This window comes from Osmia bicornis, chromosome 7, assembly GCF_907164935.1.
Source record: "Osmia bicornis bicornis chromosome 7, iOsmBic2.1, whole genome shotgun sequence".
NCBI classification, from domain to species: Eukaryota; Metazoa; Arthropoda; class Insecta; order Hymenoptera; family Megachilidae; genus Osmia; species Osmia bicornis.
This window is the reverse complement of record NC_060222.1, coordinates 4,891,270-4,917,319: the sequence shown is the minus strand read 5'-3', so window position 1 is coordinate 4,917,319 and position 26,050 is coordinate 4,891,270. Positions and strand designations below refer to the sequence as shown.

Sequence of the window (26,050 nt, the reverse complement as noted above, 5' to 3'; positions counted from 1 at the left end):
CGAGACTTTTTCCTTCGACTTAAGTATCGCGAAAGCTGACCGTCCGACGCTCAAAGCTCGGCTTCCCGTTTAAAAAGATCTCACGATCGCGACGTTTCTTGCGATTTGTTACTTCGTGAAATTTTTAAATCATTTTTCTGTCTTCGTCGGACACGATGATTCATTTATTAGAAAGATAATATTGGAAGAGATAGTGAAATATTTAGAGAAATTTTATAACTCGCTTACGAGGGAAGCATATTTTCCAATAGGAGCTGAATTCCTGGTTCATTAAGATCGCAAGTTCCTTCTCTTAAACGGAGAGTTTACTACGAAATTACGTCGTTTTTTACTTATGACGATCGCTTTTCAGTACCACGGACACGTACAACGGACCTCGAATGCTTATTAAATTCCGTAACTCAGGGTGTCTGACTTTTAACGATCTCTACCACTGTCGCGATAGAAGTTCGAATAGAGCGAAGAATAAGTGTCAGAAAGGTTTACTAAAACTCGTATTTTTCATCGAAACAATAAAAATACCGTGGCTGGAACGTTTCGCGAATTCGAAATCGTACTTTAACCCGTATCGAAGTCCCGCGAACCTAATTTTGCGGGTATTGAGGCTCAATCGAGAGGAAGATTCCCGGGGCGTTTCGAATCGAACGGAAATAAAGGATGTGTCGAAGCCAGGAAACGTCGGATAAGCGTGCGAGGATCCTTTTTGTTGCGTTCACCATCATCCCCGTACTTCGAAGACTTCTGTTTCCGTTTTCGTTAAGGAGGATCGGTTTTACCACGACGGAGCTATCCTGCATTGAGCTCGTGAAACACGAGGTTAATGGCAGTCTGGATGGGACAAAAGCGTCCTCTCTGTGTATTTTCATAAAGGTAAGGCTTCCTTTCCCGGGGAAGCCTGATAAAGGTAACTATAGCTCTGCTAACGTCGCCTTTGCTCTTTCGACAAAGAATCCTCCAGTTTGTTTTGTTGTCGACGTTCAAATGAAAACGAGGGATTTGGATTTAATCGGATATTCTTAATCAGATTTGTTTATTAAGAAGAGAATTTTTTTTTAAGGGATGTCTTCGGTCTCTTAACAAATTTTTTATTTTCCCGTTTTCTTGCTTTTATTATTATAACTGTCTGTTATTATTTTGGATATGTTTCTAAATCCATTCCGTCGTTCGAGGAGAAGAAACTCTGAAGTTACTGCTAAAGGGTTTCCTCGTATTCGAACAATGGCTACGAAGATTACACGACTCCAATATGCCACACCATTATCCGAGAACCATTTTAATTTAAATTCTCGACGTGAGTCCAGAAATTTCGATTCTTACATCGAACGATAAAAGCCTGGGAAGATACCAGTATGCTCGTGCGAGTGTTAAGAGATAACGTTAGTTATTGCAAGCCCTTCGTTGAAAATTTTCCTCTGGATCGGTCTAACTTTTGTCAAAACTTTAACTTCGCCTTTAACTTTCGAATCTTCGATCAAGAAGATCTACACGAGAGTCGAGATAATTAGAGTTAAATAATAATTTTTCATTAATATTTTTATTCGATTTTAATAAAATTATTATGGTTTGATTATTTGATATTAGAAGTCCTTCATTAAAAATAGTATTAGCTATGTTATTTGAAGGATAATAAAACTCGATGAAAAATTCAAGAACAATATTGGAAGTGAAAACATTAATTAGAGTTAAATAATAATTTTTCATTAATTTTTAGATTCTATTTAATAGAATTATTATGGTTTGATGATTTGGTATCAGAAGTGTAGTAATCCTTCATTAAAAATAGTATTAGTATTAGTATTAGGTATGTTATTTGAAGGATAATAAAACTCGATGAGGAATTCGAGAACAATATTGGAAATGAAAACATTCGATCGCAGGTTTCACAACAAAACGCTTGTGGAATCTTAATGGAATTATTAAGGCGTCCCAATGGGGAGAAAAGCAGTTTCATGGGAATGAAACGTTTTATAGTAGCTTATTTTTACGAACTCGATGAATATTGCTTCATCAATGGCACAGGAAGACTGATAAGAAATCTTAAAGAAAGAAAGCTGATATTGTTCTGCAGATACTTTGAACTGATTAAAGCATTATCACAGTATTATGGCTCAGATATTCCACAAGGACAAGGATGATTTTTAACTGATACAAACGAGGATGAAAAAGGAGTTTTCCCATTGAATTAATAATTTAATTTTAAAAATCATCTTTGGAATTCATATAACAAATGCAGATTAATTTTAAAAAATAGAACTGGCAAATACTTTGAACTGATTAAAGCATTATCACAGTACTTACAACACCATTTCTATTTTTTTAAATTAATCTGCATTTGTTATATGAATTCGAGAGATGAATTTTAAAATTAAATTATTAATTCAATGGGAGAACACCTTTTTCATCCTCGTTTGTATCAGTTAAAAATCATCCATGTCTTTGTGCAATATCTGAGCCATAATCCCCAAGAAACTACCACAAAGAAGCCCATATAACCAAGCAATTAAACGAAAGATCCAAGAAGAAGCTCTACTCAAAATTAGAGCCACGGGTGGTAAATAAACTTATCTGAGACTCTCGGAAGAAAAGCGTCCGCCACAAAACAACGTTTTATCATCCCCCCTTTCTCTTCTTACCTTGCAAATCACCCATTTCATCCCTGCGAACCACTCTTGATAATAATTCAAAGAAGTGTTTCGTTGGCCAACAAAACCAGCAATAAGGGAAATGCGTGTAATAAAATCGGCGTAGCATAAAAAAAAGAAACTACCCTCTTTCTTTCTGTTCGCACCTGAACTTCCCTTATCGCGTACTCCGTTGAGAACGTTTCTTTTATGTTTGTTCTGTTACCGACACGTCGTTAAATCATTGTTAACATTTCTTTCTTTCTTTTTTCAGGGAGGATTAACGTCGTGGAAAGAATGAAATGTTGGCGGAAGAAGGAATAAGAGGGTGAATTAGACGATAAAAGAGAATCCACGGGAATCGGTGAGTAATGCTGGAACTGACAAATTTTAACGATAATAATCTACGATAGCAAATTGAAAGCTTGCAACGTGAAATTTCGAAAAACGTCGATTATTTATGAGAAAATGTTAGAGGGAAGGCGAGGAGAGGGAAAACGGAGCTGGTCGTTCGTCGGCCGGAAGTCGATGGGTGCTCCGTTTCCCTCGGGAAACTCTTCGTGATACAGCAGAGAGCCTCGATTAAGCCGGCTAATCGGGGCCGGACTAAACCGATTAAATTTAGATCCATTGGGTAACCGAAGCTTAGACGATACGCAAACGAAGGAGGACGGAAAATTTCTCTATATAATAAATCCTGAAAAATTTCTTCATCCTCAAAATATCAGCCAATATTTTTCTTTCGTTTCTTTTTTTCTTTTTCAATTCGAATTTAGATCCATTGGATAAGCGAAGTTTGAACGATACGCAAACGAACCAGAACGGAAAATTTCTTCGCCCTCAAAATACCAGCCAATATCTTTTTTCGTTTCTTTATTTTTTTTTCAATTCGAATTTAGATCCATTGGATAACCGAAGTTTGAACGATACGCAAACGAAGGAGGACGGAAAATTTCTTCGCCCTCAAAATACCAGCCAATATCTTTCTTTCGTTTCTTTTTCTCTTCAATTCGAATCAAATCAAAAATGAATTTGATTTCAACTGGATCAGATATGGGTCGAAAATAAGGATCGAGGAAATGGTTAACAGGATTAACCGTGTTGCAGAGAACGTTCGACGGACTAGGATAATTCGGCTAGCGGATAATAGAGTGGGTAGGATAATCGAAAACTCTGAAACTCGAAGTTTGTTAGGCGAAATCCTGGCGTATCGCCTTTACGTGGCTATGGTCAACGCGTTCGCAGATATGTACGGTACATACGTACGCATTGGAAACAGCCTTTGCTAGGATTCGACGAAACGAACGCGCAAGAAACTTGCGGTTAAGCGTGAAATCGAAACTCCATCCTGGCCGTCCGTGGATTTTGAAATTCGAGAAAAGCACGAACAGCGTTTCAGCTCGTAGACGCGTGACGATCATTCGCGATCATGTTCGCGAGTTTCTAGCTGATGCTACTTGAATCGCGAAGATATTGGATTCGAAAAGTCGGGAGCATTTTCACCCGAAGAAATATTTAGAAAATATCTCGTTGATTTTAGGATTTATAATATTATGAATTTTTTCAATTCTTTTTCTCTATCGTCTAAGATTCCCATCGTTATCGTATAATCGATTTAAATTTTCATTTCTTTTTTTTTTTTCTTTATTTGTTTATCTATCTCTGTCGTTCACGTTTGGACGATCATTAAATTTCGAGCCGAAGCAGAGCCGCATTAGCCCTTGAGATCGAGCTCTCCGCGTTCGCGAGACTCCAAGCCGGAAAGACGGGGTAACGAAGAGGATTAAAAAGAATTTAATCTGCTTTCGTGGATGAAAGTTTAAGCGCTGTTGTTAATGGAACTTGTTAGAGGAATATCGTTAGAAGGGATACGGACGTGAAACGGTGAATTTTCCAGCCAGATGTAACGCCGGATTGTTTAAAGTATATATTGTTTTAAACTGATTGGAAGCTTTTCTTTGCAATTTGCATTATTTGTACACTTATTCCTTTTTGAAAAAAAAAAGTAGTAGTTTTTAGGAAATTAAAGGAAAAATTATGAGAAGATAACGATAGGAATTATAAAAATGTTTTATTAAAAGAAAAGAATTCATATAGATTTATATAGAATCAAAATTTCTCAGATTTTTAATACTGCATGTCGCTTTGATACTTTTTCCATGTTACGTATATTTTTCAGGACGTCTTAAGCCGAAGATGGCAAAATGTCGTCAGGGCATATCTCCCTTTCCATTTCTGAATTTATCAAACTTTTATTTTCGATCCGTGTCGAGGATCTAAAGTGGATTTTATATCCTCCTAGTGGAAACACCATTTCAGATATTATTTCTTATTGTAGTAGGCACTCTTGGAGTACTGAATTTCATTATTACTTGTTGAGAATTTCAAAGCATTGTTGATTTTCTAATAAAGGTGTTCATAATAATAAATTAATTAACTTGATGTTGATGTTGAAAATGATACTGGTATTATCTACACTGATGATAATGGTGGTGTTAATAATGATTGAAGATTTGCTAATTAATCCTGGCAAAATTACGTTGGCAGAGTGAAATTGGACAGGTGTAATAAGACACGTTTTGATTGTAATTACAATTATTCAGAGTAGAGTGCTAAATTTAATTAGGTAAAATATCAAGTAGAGGAATTTAATTTTTCAAATTTTTTAAATTAAATTTCCAACGATAGAATTATTTTTTTTTTAGAAACGTTAAATAAAATTTTGGGTAAATTGGAGAGGTTGTTGATTGCATCGAGCGCGTTCAATACAAAGTAATTTCTGTCCAGTCCCTCTGAATGCACATACTTTATTATGTTAATCACGTTGCTGGAATTTCGACGAATCCGAAATCGTGCGGTGGTCGAGTGCAAGCAATGGGGGGCTGATTTCGTTCGTAATATCGCTGATCGAAGGGATTTTGCATCGTTAATAAGTGAAGTGCGTATTTATACACAGCTATCGATTCACTATCGTTACTAATTGGCCAATTACATTGGTCTGAAATTTTCAACGACTGAAGGATTTAGGTAATGCTTGTGTTCCACGATGGATTTGTACGCTAGCTGCTATTCAAATTCCCTATTTCATTTGCTGATTGTTATTTAGTGTTACGGAGAATCGTTTGGCAATAAACATTCCAGATAATTCGCGAAAATTAATCGATCACTCACTGTGAAATATATTCGTATCTTTCAGGTTATAAAATAATTGCTTTTGAAATATAATACACGAATGAAATTCAACCCTTTGAGCTCATATTTGTTTATTATTAAATTGAAAATGGACAGCTGTAATAAGACACCTTTTTGATTGTAATTACAATTATTCAAGGTACAGTGCTAAATTTAATTAGGTAAAATATCAAGTAGAAGAACTTAATATTTCAAATTTTTTAAATTAAATTTCCAACAATAGAATTATTTTTATTTAAAAAACATTAAACAAAATGTTTGATCTTAGATATTCAGAGACATCGCGAGCCTTTGTAAAAGCAATTTAACGGTCTGTCTTTTCTAAGGCTTTCGTTGAAGGTAATCAAACGTTTCACGTGCTTTGCACGTTCATTATGTTCGCTTCTCTTTTGTCCATTCAGAGGCCATTATCACGCGAACCCGTGATCTCGAGCAAATCTGGATAATAATAATGTTACAACGCAACACGAACTCGTGGCGTTGTTACTCAACCGAGCGTCATTATGCAAATTTGTTGGCTATAAATTGCATCCGTGCATCGTGGCCAGAGGTTGCTTTGCAATCGATTCGATTAAACAACAAACCCCCGGTTCACGGTTGCGTCGTTGAAGAGCTAGTAATTGAATCAACATTCTAACAAAGGGAAAACAGATGATTTTTCTTTATTTTCCTGGTGAAAAGAGAAATGGCTGTTTCCTTTCCCGCTTGTAAGTTGAAGCGGTTCGAAGACGACGCACGAACAGTAGGAGCGTGTAAACGAGGAAGGCATAAATTCGTAGGCAACGCCATGCTTGATTAACGTTATTATGCGACCGGTGGCAGAAACGCAGCACAACAGCATCCGCTTTCCTCTGGCCGACAACTTTCGCCATTAATCGCAGCGGAACGCTCGTCCTGCTAGTCGCTAGCCGCGACTAATTAATAATTACTGAATCATATCGTCGCCATTCTTCACGCCGTCCAGACGCGACAAATCGTCGCGTTCGTTCTCCCTGCTTTTTTCCCCATCCCGTGTTTTAATTTCGAAAATAACTAATTTGTTTTGTGGAATAATGGACCAAATAAATATATTCACCCTCGTAAATTCTCCATCGACAATAAAAATGCAAAGAGCAGGACTATATCTTGTAATCTTTTTTTTTTTTTTTTAATTTATAATGTGGTATAAAATTAAAATTATAAATTAGAATTCTTTGTTCTTCGATAGTGATACAATTTTGAATCTTTTTTTCAAACCATTTAAACTGCAATAAATTCAAAAAATATTTCGCAGGACGTCGAAAACATTTTTTACAAATATCTGAATAGATGATTTGTTGAAGCAGAAATTTCGAAAAATCCATGAATATTCAATACTTTACAAAATTATTGCAATGCAAATTGCTTCTGAACGCTTGTACTATTTGGCGAATTTGAGAGCTGACGATTCAAATTACAAATTTTTGTCTTTTTTATCAGAGCTATAAATTTCTCTGGCTATCTCATAAAACATGAAACTTCCAATAATTTTCCAATAAAAATTGCTTACTCGAATTTGATGACAGTTATAATTACTTTAATTTGTTGAGGTTTCTGAATAAAGCCTTACAGTAATGACCGCATGGCGCGTAATTATTTATACATAACAAAGTTACGCATGATCAGGAAATTTAATAGCTGACCGAAATTCGACGAATCGAGGCGTGAAATAATGCTTTAGCGCGTGAAAGACCGCAAATTAATCATGGTTTAATTTGAAACAACGAAGCGCAGATAGATTGATGATAATTTAATAGACGTTTAGGTTTCTCACCAACGCGTTCGTTCAATTTCGTTTCTACAAATTAAACGTAGAATCTATTCTAATCAGATTCAGTCATCGTGGTAAATGGCTTTCTAAACGGTAAATAATTAACGTTTCAAAATTATTCTCCTCGAGTCGCGTGCGCACGATCGATCCCCCGAAACAATATAAATTAATTCACGTCCCTCTATTTCATTTCATTTAAATCCAGGCAAAGATAAATCAGTCTCCGTTGTGGAATTTCTATAATGAACATCTGGATATAATTAAAAACGCTTCCAACGAGACCTGAAAAATATTTTAAAAATTCTTTGTTTGAAATTATTAACTAATTTTTTTAACGAATTTAATTTACAGTATACTGAAATACCTTTAATAAACTGTTCAAAGTATTTTACATTCTAAAATGGTAGTCGAACAATTCGCCGTCCACGTATTTCTAAGTTCACTTGAAATCCCCAGTGTCGAGTTTGATCTAGTTAAAGAAACTTTCGTCGAGGTGATATTTAGAGTGAATTAATCTAAATCCGGCCAGTGAAGGGTGACAAGGGTACGACCTTGTCTATTCAAGCATATAGGAGGCTGCATATCACCAGCCAGGGTGGATTTACCATTCTTGAGAAGGGTGTATTCAGGGTGAATCCGTGGTAAATGAGCCGGAAAGACGGATCCGTCTTCGAAGACAACGGTTACGAAACGATCTGAGAAACCTGCCAAGGGTGGGTTATATTTTAAATATAAAACACATGATAAATTTAAATATAGTGTATTTCATATGTATATGTACATGTTCAGACAAGTAGAAGTGAGGTAATATGTGATCATGCAAGTAGAATAAGCAGGTATGCTAGCAAACAAATGGCTCGGAATGATATACGAGCAGGGAAGTAGAATAGGGCGGATTATTACCGGGCAAGTAGTACGAGAGGATATATAATCAGCCGTACGGTAGAAAGTGATACATTTTCAGCCGTATGTACGGTTGTCATCTACAGGACACAAATTCGTACCTCCAGCGCATGAATTTTCAGATAATCATTTATATTTTAAAAGAATAACAATATAAAAATTCTGCGCCATCGATCGAATAAAGGAAACAACTAAATCGCGTTTACAAAGCTTTACGGTTCCGCGAAAATGCGCAGCCTGCTCGTATTTTTCAACTCGCCTTGCTAGCGAATTCGTGTCACCGAGCATGCGAGGAAATCTGCAACCGGAAGCATTTCGGTGGCTCTGCCGAGGCGAAAAATCAAGCTAGTTCCGGGGCTGGCCTGTGATTGGCTTGATCGTCTCTTGCTCCGGCTGGAACGTGACCCGTGGTGAATGTTACCGGAAGTTTGCTTAGCTCGATAACTGTATCAGCCTCTGTCGTGAAGCTTAATCTAATTAGACACGCACCGTATGCGTCTTATGCTATCTGCGTGTAATATAATAGATGACGCGCCGTATGCGTCTTATGCTATCTGTGTGTAATATAACAGATGACGCACCGTATGCGTATAATAATTTTCCATCAAATTTTCTCTAACTTCAAGTTTTCTTGAATTCAAACTCTTCGTATGTTTTCCGCGGAGCGTAAATTCTGAATCTTGCAAAAGAAAATTCTTGTCGATTGTTTACCTGCCGAATTGTCTCGTGTAAACGTCAAGCTTTGTATTCTTCGCGCAAACAATCTAACCCTTTATGCATCGATAGAATCGAAGTAGAACATGGAGCCTAGATTCGGCTCTTATTGTCGCAACATTGTTGGGCAAATAACGGTACAAAACGCCTCGGCTGGAAATCGCATTAGCAAGGCAGCGTCGATCGAGTCAATCGTCGAACGACCGGATCAGTATTCAAATTCGTTCGTGTTGACAAACGGATTTACATGCAAACCTGGTCTACCGGGGCAGGCTGGAATCCATTAGCGACGCGTTCGCTGGTCGTTGATTGAGCAGAATCGAGAGGCTGTTCGCGCGAAGCTCTCTCTCGCCTTTGAAAATCTTCGCGAGCTTTGAGGTGTTGTAAGTTGACAGGAAATTAGCGTCTGGTTTACATTTTCATTTCGCTCGCGTTTGATGTTAAGATACAAGATACAAATCCCGGTATTAGATTAAGTTCCCGAGCAACAGGTTTGAGGTGTCGTGTTTTATTTCTTTTTTTTTTTTTATAAATTAATTTAGGGGCGCGTGATTAAATGAGCCATCAATTTCAAATTCGCTGGTTAAATAGTGTGCCCAAAGTGATGGTTAGAGGAACGAAACGATTCAGGTGGCCAATGCGTAGCATAATCGAAACCGCAACAAACGGTTTGTGTATTTTTGAAGTTCCTAATGACAACCAGCGAACAAATTGCAGGCAGATTCACGGTTCTGATATTTACCAAACGATCCAGAGTGGCCGTGTCAAGCGAGGCTACGAGCAATTTATCAAACCCGACCGCACAAAAGGCATTGTGAGTCTCGAAAATATTGTTGATAGCCAAGCGAAACAATCGGTCCTGCGGTCTCGTTCCCATGAATCCAGGCTTAATTGCTATCGACCGCTAATTAAAACGTCACTCGCGAACGAACAGTCTTATCATACTTTATAATTAATAGATAACCTTCGCATTTGCGTGTACATTAATTTTGCGATCGTTATTTAAAAAATTTATCGCTAAAACGAATCGAAATTCATCGAAACGTTGCTTACGCGGTAACTGGATTAATTAATCAATAGCGTGCTTCGCGGATTTTCCTCCCCACTTAATCAATTTTCCAAGAGGTTCGATCGCTACTCGCTACGAATTCCGCAGCGACGATTGATAATATTCCAATGGTTACAAACGGGGCCATTAGTCTGTACAACGGTCAGAATGGGCAATACTTGTGCCATTCGGACGCGCGAATATGTAATCAGACGGGTTGCGAGCGTTTAGAATTACCGGCCATTGAAATGCAGCCCGCGTTCTCGGTGCCTGAGGTTCGTGTAAGAACGATTCTAAAACCGGCACTGAAACGCGAGCTTGCCCTCCGGAAAACGGGGAGATTCCAACCTGAGAACGTTTCCCATTCGTCCAAGCCTCTCGGTCTATTGGTGCAGGCTCGCTGCAAAAGGGGATGGAAATTTCGTGGGAAAACTGACCGCGAATCCTCTTCATCGTTGCCGTTCCCTTTTCTGATTTTCCCATTCTGAAGATGAATATATTTCATCTTTTTTTCTCTCTCTCTCTTTCTTTTTATAAAAGCAATCACAGTGTCAAGTGATTTAACTCTAACGCGATTCCAAATAACGCGAGGATGATTGCTGGAGAGGAATGAAATTGGCAAAGCCATTGCGCGTGAAAATTCCTTAATAACCCGACGATGGCGTGGCTGTTAGCAGTACGGATTAGAGACGGCTTGATTCGGCCCCGAGATTAACATCGGACATTTTGACAGGAAGCTTAATGAACCGCATTTAAGTAGAGATTGAATTTTAAATTGAACCAGGCAGCTGAAGTTTTTGTTGATGAAGCGTGCTCAAGAAATTGTGATTTTAAAAGGGACTTTAACCGTTGCCTTTTAACGCGCCCGATGGAGAGGCCTTTTGATTGCGGTTAAACGAGATTCAGGAGTAATCGAACCCTTTAATACCAATAATCGAAGGCTGAAATGGGAGTAATTAATTTTATGTAGAAGAGGGTGAATAATGAATTTTATTTTGGTGCCAAATTTTTTAAGATATTATCGTCTACCCTCTTGGAGGTTTGATATTTAAGAATGCAAGTTATTAAAATTGTTCTTGCGGATAAACGAAAGATTGAAAGGTGTGAAATACGAATCGATGCGATTCCAATGCAATTATCAAAATATCTGTCGAATTCAGGGCTACGGTAACGCGTAATTAATGAGCGATAAACGTTCGCGTGATCTACGGGAAACAGTAAACTTGAACTGCTACCTCGACATTACGTAATTAACAGTAAATTCAAATTAGCACGTATTATTGCGCGATTAATATCGACATTGACAGACGTTCAGGCACGACAAACGTCGCAGCTGGAAACCAAATCTCTAATTTCACCTGTAACTGATCAAAGCAGCCTATGAGAATTAATAACAATTAAAATTTTCTTTGCTCTTGGTATTAAATTTATTTTATTCAGAAAACTGTTTCCAATATTACAAATAAATCCACATCTAGCTGATAAACAATCAAAATTTATCTTGATTAATAAATTAGCAGTATTTATTATTCTTATGAATTGGTATCGAATTGAATAGCTTCGAAATTCGTTCTTGAAAATTTCATTCGTTTACATAAAATAATTTACAACGATATCGGCAAATACCGCACCCTAATGATATTAAAACCGGATAAACCTGAAACGTTTCGCGGATCGGGGAAAAACAAGGGTGAACGTAAACATGGGACACGGTTTAATTAACGTTAATTTAAAACAGAATCGAGGAATATAGATGCTTAATGCGAATATTTGTTTCTCGTCAAACGAACAACCGGATACGGACGAATGTCTACAAAATTAAATGAACAATCGTTGTAATTAACAATGCGCAGCTGCTGGTAGAAATATTTTCCCTTTCTCTATCGTATTTTCCTGTTATTTTTCACGGTAATGTCGTTCTCGTGCCTCTTAATTGATCGATGGAAACAAGCTTGTCAACGGCAAAACTTGAAACTCTTTGCCTGTCGATATTTTAAAAGCGAAACTGTGCAACGGAGAAGGTGGCTGAACAAACAAATCAGAATCTTGCCGAATCGAAAAATGTGTGAAATGCGACGAGAAATATCGAGAAGACGAGACGAAATCGTAGCAAACGAGGGTATAACGCAACGGGGATGAAAGGGACGCAGACTCCGCCGTTCTAACGAGTTAATGTTCGCAATTTAATATCACGCCACGGGAAACATTATTAAAAATGTAAAACTGCCGTCGACACGGTGGTAAAGCGTGCATAGACAGAAACGTCGAAGCGAGAAACGCGAACACGGAAACTGTAGCTCTGTTCTCTCGTCGAAACAAGAGTAATTTCGAACGGAATTCCATGAGATTCGATGCAGCAAGCCTGCTTGACACGAAATTACCGCGCTAATTAAAAATTCGTATCTCGTTTCAAAACACATTTAGAGGAAAAAAGATACCCCCAAGAATTCGTATGACAAAATACTTGAATTTCAACTTCATTTTCTCAAAGTTATCTCCCAGTCTGTGAACGTGTTAATGACGACTGATTGCGAATCGATAATCGGCAAACACCGATGACGAACAACTAAAATTACGACACTGTCATCGGGACCGTTCGTTACATTAACGTCGCCTCCGTCCGTGATTACTATTTATACGGAAACAAATGGATCACTGTGTTAGCCACGAATACATTATGATAATGACAGGGTGTATGCTAAACGAGTGCTCGATAACGCGCCTTTTCCACGATCGATATACAGTTTATTTGGCCGGTGCTGCTGGATAATTGTCGGTCTCGAGTGTCGAGGAAGTTGGTCTGGTAAGAGGTTCGAGTGTGTTTGTAGATAAAGTTATGGTTGAAAATGAGGGAACTGGGGTAATGGGAGAAGTTCGGCCACGGTCTCGGAAATTTCAGCTTATAATGATATTTTCGGGATCGAAGGGACAAAGATTTCCGGGAATATTGAATTTGAATTTCTAACGATATTCTTGGATCAGAGGATCAGTGATGTTTGAATTCCGATTAGGAAAATGAATGCTGTTGGAAGAAGAGTCGATAGGGGATAGGGTATATCGTTGGCCAGCATCTGCAAGCCGTCAGACTCGAAGCGGCGACTGTCGTTGGTGGTAAGCGTGCTACGAAGAGATAATGTCGAGGAAATTAGCTATCGGTACACCTGACCGATCCTTTATGTTGCACGGGATCACGGTAATTCCTCTGAATCCCTCTACAACACGTCAACCGAATCTCGCGACAGACAAGCCATTCGTGAGCTGAAACTCAGATAAGAACGTGAACGATCGTCCCGTAATACCCGAGACCATAATTTTTACATTTCTGTAGTTACGGAGCAGGAACAGTCTCTTACCGATTTTCAATCGATTTTTATCTTTTAATAAAAAAGAATATTCCTCCAGGTAATTTTCACGATTTTAACCCCTTACTTTAAAAAAAAAGTAATCTTGTCGCCGTGGAAGTGTTAATTATTGAACCTGAATCCAGCCATAATGGATTCAGTGCCATTCTTCTTTCGAGGATCTAGTTTTCATATCAGCAGGGTTTTCGCGGAACCAGAAAAATCTTGGCGACAGCGCGATAAATCAGCGGAAAAAGGATCGGTTCCCCGGAAAGACGCGGATACACGAAAAGTCCATGGTCGATGGTTGAACGAAGGAAAATGCTTGGGCCAGATGTGCCGTTTTGGCAAATCGAGAAGGATCAGAATGCCATACCTCTCTTGCTCAAGCTGCACAGGATGTTTCCGAAATGGCGTATTTCTTAGTTCGATCATATATTTTATAAAAATTACTTCCCTTAACAGAGTACACATACCTCGGGGTAAATTCGGAAGTGTTATACTCCGGCGGTGTTATTATTCGTGAGAAAAATTGAAAGGTTTGATATTGGATTTACCGTCAGAAGTGTAAATGTCTTCAATGGGAACTGGGAAAATTCTTATATTAATATTAAATCATACGAAAATTTATTTAAATTACATTAAATCTAATTAATTATTTCAAGATAACAGCTTACCTTAACACTTTGAGCGCCACGTCACCCATATATGAGTGTCGCTTGAATTTCAATAGGAATCCATCACTCATATTATTATGAATTCTTTGACTTACTTAATTGGAAATACTCGTATTAAATACTTGAATTGTTTTGAAGATAATAATAAGATTTGTAAAGACAAGTAATGCTTAATGGAATTTCCAATTCCATTCTAGCGTTGCAGTCAAAGTGTTAAAGGACTATACAAACACATTTAGATAGCAATAATTTAGAAATAAGATACATTGTAGAATTAGGTTAGGTTAGGGTTAGGTTAAGTTAGGCGCCTTCCCCCACCACACAGCTCGCGCTCGGCTCCCCCCACTCTTCCAATATTCCACTACTGACACTACTGGATGGTGGGGGAAGTCTGAAGCAGTAAGAGTGGGAGCAGTGGCTCTTCTAGCAGTTAGGTAGGCCTGATCTACGTAATACAATCACACAATTTACCCCTCTGTACAGGATGTCACAAAATAAGTGTGCAATCTGAAATCTTCAAATCCTCTCTCTGATCAATTTTCATTAATATCTTGGAAACAAAGAAGCGAATTGCAAAAATAGTAAGGTAAGTTTTCATCAGTTTTGGTTCGAAGAATTTCTTTTTGAACGATCCTGTACAAAGGTGGAATAGATCCCGTGAAGCCAGCTCGAATTCTCAATATGTAGGCATGACTTCGCGTCTGGCATGAGCCACCGTTCACGCGGAATCTTATTGAAAGGAGAGATAGGCAGTAGGTGAACTTTCTCGTTCCCTCTTTCCATTCCCTTCTCTTCCTCCCGGTTTTTCCCCCTATGTGTAGCCCTATTCTTCCTACCCGCCGCTGTTTCTTGCCTTTTATACCACGGCCGGCTGCCAGCCGTGCACCGTTTCGTGTCTCTGCCTTTGTCAAGGCGCGCTTCAAAGATTTACCGACGAAACATCGTCCTGTGTACGCGGTTTTGTACGGCGAAATGGCTCGCAGACGCTCGATTTTTCTCTTTTCCTTCTTTCCCTTCTTTTTTTACCCATCTCGTTTCCTCGCCAACGATCCGACGAATCGTGATATCCTATGATGCCGATAGCGTTTCGGATGTTCGCTGAATTTTCACTGAAAGTGTTTGTGAAAGTGTTCCGTCATGATTTTAATAGAAATATATTCATCGCCACAATGCGGAGTGTTAAAAATTCATTTTGCGATCGGATCATTCCCAAATGGAAACAGACTGATCGTCATTTCGAGACGTCAGTCCATTATTTACCTGATGATAACCAGGGGCGTCGTTTGCACAGGGAAATGGAAAATTTTCCTCGCTTCGTCGACCGTATCTTGCGAGCAAATAAATTCCGAGCATTAAATCATAATCCGTGCGGAAGTATCATGTATACAGGGGAAACCTATACGCGTCGCTGTTTACCTGAAAGAGAAGCTGCTGCTTTAGGAAAAGGATCGAATTTACGTGGGTCTATTTCGGACCAGCGACGTCGTAAAAATCCAATGACGAGTTCCGGTACACTGAGTCCTTATATCTTTCAGAGGGAATCCTGTCGATTTAACGATCCAAGGAAATGCGTCGAATATCCTCGTGTTTGTTCAACCGTCGTCAAAATTATTTTATTTTACCATGCGTCGTGTGTGTTTGTTTCGTTATAAATGAATTGTTTGGAAATTTTCAAATAATTGAAATAACATTTTAAAAATTATCTCAATAATTAAAAATTTTATTATAAGATTATCTAATTATTGATAATCCTAATTTAGATGTTAATCTAAATTTAAAACTAAATCAGTTTTTTAATTAAAAGTAACATTTATTGAAAAAGCAGAATTTTAAGTTCAAATTAGGAGGTTGATCGCTTTTTACGTTTAAGTATACTGTTCGTGCTTTATAAGTAATCATAAGTCTGGCTATTCTACGTCATGTATGCTTCTTTAGTATTCATGTATGCGCAAAGACGATCACGTAAACGAGTTGGTAGTTGGCGCACGTTGGTGAAGTTCAGTTAGGCAACTTGCTCGTAAATCTCTGTTCGCTCAGAACTCAGGATTACCTTCGAGGACTCATTAGACTCAGAATTGCTTCCTTATTTGAGATCATCCTTCTTCGCACGGTACTGTCGGCACGCGATTCCCGCGTATCGCTCTAATGAAGCTCTAATTAACGAGCGTAAATTACAATAGAATCATCGGTGGTTTTCTGATTAATGAAAGAATTCTTCAGAATTTCTATCGAACCGGAGTTTCATCGTTTCAAAATCCCTTTTCAACGATCTTAAGCGAGCATTTCACGATTATTATCTTTCTGAATTTATCCATGTTTCAGCAGAATCGCGTCAAGTTTTATTTCCCTTTCCTCCAGTCGAATTATTTTTCCGATGTTTCACGATTTCATTATGAATTTTTTAAATGATTTTCCATTCAAGAAAATGGTGAAAAAGTAATAATATTTGAAGACTTTCGAATGGATTGTAATAGTACAGCGATAATGAAATTGCAATTTTAATCTTTGTTTCATTGTTTCATTAATTCATTACATTACTACTTAATTATTACCCTAATTCATTAAATTTCTATTTGAGCACTCTATTATCCTGATTACAATAATGTATTACAATAGATTGTTACGGTATTACTTCGTTACAGCGTTAATCCATTGTGCGTCTGATTTATCGTTGACTTGTTCTACTCAATTTCTATTTCAATCGGCCATTACATTAACATTCTGTTTATTACTTTTTCTACCATACAACTCATTATACTTCCCATTTCCCTATTAACCCTACACAATTACTTGACCGGTATACCAGCATTCCGAAACCCAGTTCCGGAAAAGCCCTCGAAACAATGATCCAGCTCTCGTCAACGTCCACTCTCTCGCCTGAAATCGTTCGATCCGATGATCGAGCAATAGGCTAACATCTCGAGCATTTTTGCCGCCTGATCCAAATGAAATTTCACTGGATGGCGGGCATGAAGGACCCGGAATCTGACGAGCCCTCGACGAGTGGGTGGTAGCCTCGCGAGCTGCAAGTGGACCGAGGGCCGACGGGTTAAGCTTCCAGTCTATCGGCCGTTACATATCGAGCATACGCCGGAAACGGTGTTAGCGTTACGTTGAGAGGATTATCTCCTGTTCGAGTAACGGCATAACCCGAACCCAGAGACCGTTGACCCGTCTCTTTTGCCGGGGAAACGTTTTGCAACCGTTCCTGTGTTTCATGCAAATGCACCGAGCGCGAGGTAATACCGCTGACGACCCACCAAATAGTTTTCCAATATCGCTCCGTATTTTTCGCAGTCTCTATTTAGAGCGTCGATCGGAGATTAGATCCGGGGGATACTCGATAACGTTGAGGATAGAGGAGCTGATCGAAGAGCAGAGGTAGAAGTTTGAAGATTCAGTTTCAGATTCGAATAATTATCAGATAGCGAAATTGATAGCTAGAGAATGTTGTACGGCTTTGAACCGATCGATTACTAGTGATACGAGATTTTGGGGGGATAAAAGGTTTCCATTGAGATGAGGGTGAAAAGTGATCGTTAATCAATCTTTGGCATTTGTCTAGTACAGGGGTAGTCAACCTTTTTATACCTACCGCACATTTTTGGATCTCTGTTAGTAGTAAAAGTTTCGGATAAGTTTCCGAATGGTCCCACCAAAATTGAGAACTCAGGTTTGATATATAACCTAAATTGACTACCATTTCAGAACTAAATGTCTTACCGTTTTTGAGATAGCGTGGTAAGGTTAGGTTAGATTAGGTTAGGTTCTGTGTATGCGCAGTATCGAATAGCGCTGAGTTTTCAATTTTGGTGAGGCCATTCGGAAACACAGCCAAATTTTCGACTAAACTAGTCGACTACTAGTCGTAGCGCCGCTTGGTTACTCCGCTTTTATATCATTCGTGATGGCGCAGCTTCATAATGATGATTTATCTACCCAGAAACTACGTAGTAGGATTGCATTATTTCGCGTTTTAATTTGCGACTCGTTATAAAATATGAAAACCTAATGAAAATGTTTTTAAATAGTGTTATGAAAATTTATTAAACAATACTTCAAAAAATTTCCATTTCAATGTTCTTAAAAAGTCAATGAAATTAAAAAAGAGGAAAGTGCTTCAGTATCGGACAAAATCCCTACCGCCCACCATGAAAACTGGAACGCCCACTAGTGGACGGTAGGGACCAGGTTGACTACCACTGAATTCTTAATTTTCATATTTTATCATAATTTTCAAATTTTGTATTCGATCAAAGTGAAAAATCGCGAATCACTGTTAAACGAAAGAAATAAAAATCTGAAAAATTCAAGTCAACGAACGATAAGATACAGCTCCGAGCTGGTCTAGTATAATAAGTAATTAAATGAAAAAATCATCTTGTTTTCGATGTAATTTTTAACACTTCGATGGCATGTTCTATTTTTGTCCTATTTCTTGGTATTATTTTGTATCGAACGTACGAGATTCGAATCTCATATCCAACAAGATGATCATATTCCCCATAAAGGTGAATCGGAGGCAGCATTGTCAACAAACAGGAAACGTACAGGTCCGAGGAAGGTAGAGGTATATTCGAGCTAATCAAAGTTTAATCTGCTCAGCCTACCACATCGGTTACGTGTTTACATCTAAAGGTACATCCAATATATTGAGGATATGTGTTAGGCCAAGCCCGAGAGAGATCTTCAGGTAATGGAAATTGGAACGAGCCCTCTCCATGGGTGCTGCTATTCCTTTCAAGTCGCCCACCAACCACACTCTATTCCATCTGCCAGCTTTCACACGGAATAAAAGGAAATCTTTCATCGAATCGATTTATATTTCGATCGTTTTTATTCTACTCCGATGGGATTCAAATATTGAAACAAATAATTTTTCAAATTTCGATTCAGGATTAAAACGAACAATTAATTTCTGATCGTCTAATAAATATCAGCAGCCTCTCGATAACAGTTCAATGATAATCGTTAAGCAGTTTACCTGCTCATCGTATCCCCTTCGATTACGAGAGAATCGTTTCGCTGAAACCCGTCCCCGGTAACCGGAAGTTTGTAATTATATTCCGGGTAACTTTGCGGAAAGTTGACGGTTCGAACGGAAAGTTTGCGACGCCTAAGAAAATTTTACGCCCGATGAGATACACCCAGCCAGAATAATCGATCGATTCCGGGTAAGCTACGATATAAAGGGGTACACCGGCGAACAGAACAGGTGTGCGTTAAGTAATTACCGGTTGTAAGTGTGCTACGTAGACTCGTTGATCCATCGAACCTTATTAACGTTCTTCGTTAACTTTTAATTTCTTAATTCATTAAATTTATACTAGTGGAATTAATTCTGGACACTTTCAAATTTTTACTTAAATTTATTCAAATTATTTAATATATAATCATTTATATTTTATAATCTAATCATTGTTTTCTAATTTTAAAAATTACAATTTCAACACATCAAAGGAGGTAGAACAAAATTAATATTTCGTTCGATATCCTTTCATCCTGTGATTAGCTATTTCACATCATACGACGTTTCGTGTTGCCAGGCGCAAAAACAAAAATAACAAAACTAAAATTAACATTTTAAAACATTTACTAACCAAATCATGTGAAAATAATAAATAATATAAATATTACGATATCAATTTAGCATTGCAAAATATACATTTTCTGCAGAAATATGAAATAAAGAATATTTTTATTCAAAGTGTCCAGAATTAATTCCACCAGTGTATATCTTGTCTGGAATTGAAATACCGTGCGTCGTCGACCTTCCGGACCTTCATATATTCTCATTTGTAAAAAGGGAATAAAATTGTTGACACTCAAATTCCACAAAAGCAAACCGATTACATTTGTTGTAACTGAAACCGAATTCCATTTATCCAGGAATTTGAAAAACACCCCCGTCCCATTATTCTCAACGAATTATTATTCCCCTTTGTGTGGACGTTGAAATGCCACGCCAGTTTATCAATCCCGACATCGATGTAACGATAGTTGTCGACGAGGCTTCATTTTAATTGCACCCCGATGAGAATTCATTTTTATTCTTTTTTTTTCCAACGTTTACCGAATTTTTAACCCCGCTTTCGCGCTTGATCGACGAAACATACAAATGGATATCGATTGTTATCCATCTGTGCTCGTTTCGAAAATGAAAAAAAAATATATATATACAATAGTTGATCGGTGCAGCCGGCACGGAAATACATTTTTATTATTGGCTCGACACCTCGAGCGTGTAGTGGCTCTGACCAAATTTCTTTCGCGATTCGGTCGAACGTTATCGCTCAATGAAAACACCCCTGTCATCGACATCGATCGTTTTGTCACGCTACATAGTTGAAATGATATTTTTCCTGGAACTTTTCAATTGTTATATAATGAATATATTTAGTCATTTCGGATCCATTTACAGAAATATATCGGTGAAAATATTGAAGATTTATTTGCAAAATTTATTTTTTAAAACGAGGCTGTTGCGTCGATATAAAACGGAGCAGGCGACAGAGTTTGAAGGTAATGCGATTTCTTCACGCGATTATGCCGGACAAAATTCTTTTCAAACTTTATAACGATCGGTGAAACTGAGTTTCGACCGGGCAGCTTTTCCTAACTTGCCATTTAACATCCAGCAGAATGCTTTCGCGAAAGTTATTCGCTGTAACTTCAGCAACGACGTGACAACGACGGTTTCACTGTACTCTACCTTCTTCTAATTCTTACGAAAGCTTTCCCGGCGTAACAACTTTCCGTGGAATGTGTTCTTGGAATCAAGAAAATTGCATGCAATTTATTCTCCAAGGAAAATAAACGGAATCTGGTAAAAAATTCAATGAAACTATATAATATTCAAATAACTTCGATATTTCTTATAATAAATTTGTAAAAACATTTTTACAAGTTTCGAAAATTTGTTGGTTCAAAAATGACGAGTTATTGGAAAAGAAAAGGGACGAAGAGACATAAGTGAATGGAGGGTTTATTGTACGAGACTGAAAATGGAGCGAGTGACCCATTAATCGTCAGCAGGAGGGCAAGAGTCAAAGTTATACCCATGATCGTCAATTTGCTTTTCATTGACAGTGTCTGGTCCGAATTTAGTGTGCTGGGCGGGGACGGGAAACGAATCGTGGTTGACAATGATTAATCGACGAGAAATGGATCGGTACACCAACTATTTCCATTCGCGATTACCCGAGAAATAATAAAATAAGTACGTTGATTCAGACGTTCCTTATAATGTACCATTGAAATTTGAAAAAAGAAAAAGAAATTTTCAAACGCAACTTTAGGAAAGAAAAATTGTAAACTTGTATCAGAAACTTGGGAACGTTTCCCTTAATTTTGGGAAATATTTGATATCGTTGTTAGACATTTTGCTTCGACCAAAGTACAGCGTGCTTCGAGTTTCAGCGATGATCATCGGGTCGTCGCAATTCCTCGGTAGTTACTGTACTTCTCCCTCGGGAGCGCGATAACTTCCGATTTGAGGCCAGCACGAAGGTTCAGGTCGGATTCTGGGCGAAGGGTTGCCTCTTGGTTTAACCTGTCCCACCTCGCCGACCCCGAATCCCTCGACAAATACGCGAACGTCTCGTAAACTTTCCCAACTTCCCGTTTAACTTTGCCAATGGTCAACTTCCCTCTTCCCTTTCGGACTTGTACGCGTGCCCGCGACCAGAGATAAGACATCGTTCGAAAAGAAAACACTTGCCACACTTGCAACATATCTACACCTATGAAAATAATCAAAAATTGAGAAAAATCATTGTGTCTTTATATAGGATGCCGGCGGAAAAATGATGGCGTTTCGTCTCGAGTACCGTCCACTAGAACTTGTCAGTGGGGCTGACGTGGACGGTCCTTGCCTCAGACGTCTGGGTTCTATATTCTCAGATCTTATATATACAGGGTGTTAAAAAATACCCTGAAAACTTCTACACTGCTGGATAGATCGCGAAAAATCGAAGTGAAAAGTTCTGTAGCATTTTTCTAATTAGCCTCTTCTGCCGCCAACAAGGTGCGCTGCTGAGCGTCGCGCTTGCGCAAGCGCAATGCTCAGCGGCGCATGCGCAAACGCGATACTCAGCGGCGCATGCGCAAGCGCGATACTCAGCGGCGCGGCTCGTCAGCGGCAGAAGAGGCTAGTCTCCTAACTCCGCGGGTCTTGCCACTCGAGCTGCGCGCTGATTTCAATTTTCAACAACGAAATGTGGCTGAACTACTGATCCGATCGAAAAATACTACAGAACTTTTCACTTCAATTTCTCGTGATCTATCCAGCGGTGTAGAGGTCTTCAAGGTATTTTTTAACACCCTGTATATAAATCTTTACCCTACGCAGCCATCACAGAGAAGGCCCAAGGCGCCGGGGCGCCACGTTCCGCTCATAACCCCCACAGTCTCCGTGTTTGAAACGATGGAAAATCGAAAAGAATATTCGATAAGAGGGAAGAAATCCTTTTGTACCTTCGATTTTCTTCAATTATTCCATCCCTCTGAACGATTGTCTCAATCAGGTTTAAGTGGAGCCAGAATCTTGAGAGGGTTTCCGATAATTTCTAACGTCTCGAGGAAACGACGTCAGCAATTTGGCCGAGATGATGTTTTAAAAAAAATCACGCTCAAGCTTTCCTACGTCATTCGATCTTTACGTTTTGCACATGGCACTGAATTCCCGTGGTAAAAGTTCGACGATCGAGGATGACCGGATAATTCGACTAACAGCTTCTAGGAAGAAGCCGCGGGAACCGAGCCAAACCGGAAATCCGCGCCTTTCGAGATCCGCCAGAAAGATTGCGAAAAGATCCAATAAAGGTTGGAACATTTTTCCCTACAGTGTGTTTCTGTAATTTTTTTGAAATAAAGAGAAGAAAGGGAAGTAACATCCGTATATCAAAGGGAAGAAATACGTATGGGGTACCGATTGAGAGGTACACGGTCAGTAATTGCACGTCATTGTAGCGGAATTCCGCTTAATCCGTTAATCTGTCGGACGTGGCCGGTCCTGGACGGTTTACACGTTTGCGTTAATCCGGTAGGAAGTTTCTAACGGCGGCCGTGTAAAAGCAGCTCGTAATTTGTAAGTGACACAGGGACCTCGAGGACATACACGCGCCACGTGCACGCCAACCGATACGTGTCACTCCGTTCTGCCGGGATTAATCCTGGACTCGGTGTAAATTATCCTGATCCCAGCGATTCGATAAGAATGATCGACCTGTCTACGGATACGTTGAATCTAATCAACGAACGATTAACACATTCGCCGTCACTGTCGAAATGTCACAGGATAATATTCATCGTCGGAGTTATTAAAAATTCTTAAAGCGTGAGATTTCATTAAATTTTCAGTATTTTAATTATCAAAAATTTCAGGTATCTGATACGAATATTTCTAATTAGATGAATTAAAGAATTTCTAATCTCTGATATATCTGATGGTTTCTATGGAAACACTGTCGAAATGCCACAGGATAATATTCATCGTCGAATTTATTAAAAATTCTTAAAGCGTGAGATTTCATTAAATTTTCAGTTCTTTAATTATCAAAAATTTCAAGTATCTAATACGAATATTTCTAATTAAGTGAGTCAAAGAATTTCTAATCTCTGATTAGAAAATATCTAAACAGTGAAAATAGATTGGTCTGATCCATTTCTAGCTACATGTAATCGTATGTCAGTGGTCTGACCACTGTCTGACCAATTACTGGCCTATTCCACTTGCCTGACTGTATATCGATCTTCATTCTAGTTGTCTGACCAGTCGCGTTTATTCCACTTGCCTGACCACACACGCTTCAGTTCTACTTACCTAACTAACTATATAATCCCATTGTCCCACTTTGAACCGTCTGACCATTTTCGAAGCTATACTACTGATTTACTCGTTGCCTCGTCAAACTAGGTTCTCGAGTCGAATAAATGATTGCATCGGCTGGAAGATATTAATTTAACATCCCTTCTTTTTATATATATTCACGAGTAGTTTATAATCCTTGGAAATTGTTTGCCATATCGAGCAACGTGTGTGTTGTGCGACTTTAACGAGTGTACAGATCGAATCACGCGTAAGCCCGAAAATCGACGGCAACTTTCAATCTGTCCCCGCGAAGTTTAAATGCCAACTTGGGAGCGATTTGAGTTCGGAAACTTTCCGAAGTAAACAACGATTGTTTACAGTGGAAGCTTGGAAAGCGTTAGATAACGGGATTCATCGAGATAGATCTACACCTCGATGGATTTCAGATCCTTACAAAGTGGAGATTCTCCTTAAGAAATTAGAAAGTCTTTCTGAATATCATCCTTCGGCAATTTTATAATTACAGTTAATTACATAGAATAGGGTGCAATTTGATTTTGACCCACTAATCACAAAAGGATGCGATATCACCTGGTATCTTAGCGAAACAGCAGATACGCAGCCATGTGTCAGCGAGCATGGATTAAACTAAGGCTGGTGTAAATTACAGTGTCAATTCGATAAGAGTAATTAACAACGATTACTCGCCAGTAAATCCTCTCAACGATTCCCTCTGCTTTCGTCCCTTAACGTACCCTATTTTATTCACTATTCCGATAGGAACAATTGAAAAAATATTCAGATTCATCAAACAATGAAGCTCTGTACACATCAGCGTTTTTCATTATCCATCTGTTTTTAGTGTCGAATGAAACAAACACCATACATCCCCTTTCATTTCCCATTATCCGCGCACGAAAGCGGCGCTCGAAGTCGGTATCGATCAATGCGATGGAATATAATCCGATAGCTGGCGAGCCTCGACCTCGCATAAAACAATATAATCCAGGTAATAGGATAACAAGCGTTGCGTCTGCCGGTCAAACGAGACAAGTACGAGAGGGGATGTGCTTCATTTACGATTCAACGCTGTTCTAGTTCCTTGTTTATCCGCTAATCGCTAACATAATCCGAGAAATCGGTGTATAATTAGAAACAAATAAAATTAAAATTTTAATTGGCAAATTTATCGTTCCCTGGTCTACACGATTTTTCGATTGAAATATGCCGACGGGTAGGGGGGTGATCCGTGTTCATGATTACGGACATTTATTCAAACAAACGGAGATAGTTTTACAATGACGTCAAACAATTGGACAGACTGGCTGGAGTGGCTGGTCTGGATGTGACGAAAGGATGACAACCCGGGATCGTTAATGGAATTCCGTAGTTTCACGTGGAACGTTCGGTCCGAGTGAATCAAAGCGGCCGTGAGGTCGTTCGTTGACATGACAATTGCACCAATCATCGATGCATGAATCACGGACAATCCACTTTGCCTGGTCGTAGCTGCTAGTTGTGTCATCGTCGACGTCGCCGGCGTCGTCGTCGTCGTATTCGTCGTCGTGCTGTTACGTCGAGCCTCGTTACGCGTTGCCGTCACGTTGCGGAAAATTCGATATCGATCCTTGTCCCTCGATTCCGCTGCGTGACTTCCAGTTGCAAACCAACCGGTACCATCGAAGCGATGTAATTTTGCAAAATTGATTCCATCGTTTCGTTCGTATTCCCGTTCGTTGAATGTAATTATTTATTTTCCAAGGAAATAAAATTTGCCACGAAATTGCATAAAGGATGCCGACCGACGGGAAGAGGGGGTTGGAAAATAATTTTCAACCACCTTTTCAGCCAGCTAATATTACCACGAGGGCCCGATGAAACATTTTCAACCGCACAATTTAGCGATTGTTTCCCGCGCGACGCTTCGTTATAACGCGGCCTTTGTTAATTTAAA

The 26,050-nt window shown here is 38.8% G+C and overlaps 1 long non-coding RNA gene across 1 annotated transcript in view; it reads left to right on the top strand.

Annotated features, from left to right (window-relative positions):
- The window catches only part of LOC114876958, a 131,013-nt gene that overhangs the window by 90,947 nt on the left and 14,016 nt on the right, over positions 1-26,050 (top strand). Inside the window, exon 5 of the long non-coding RNA XR_003789479.2 lies at positions 2,896-2,985. This is a non-coding gene — a long non-coding RNA (uncharacterized LOC114876958). The remainder of the gene's footprint in view (positions 1-2,895; positions 2,986-26,050) is intronic.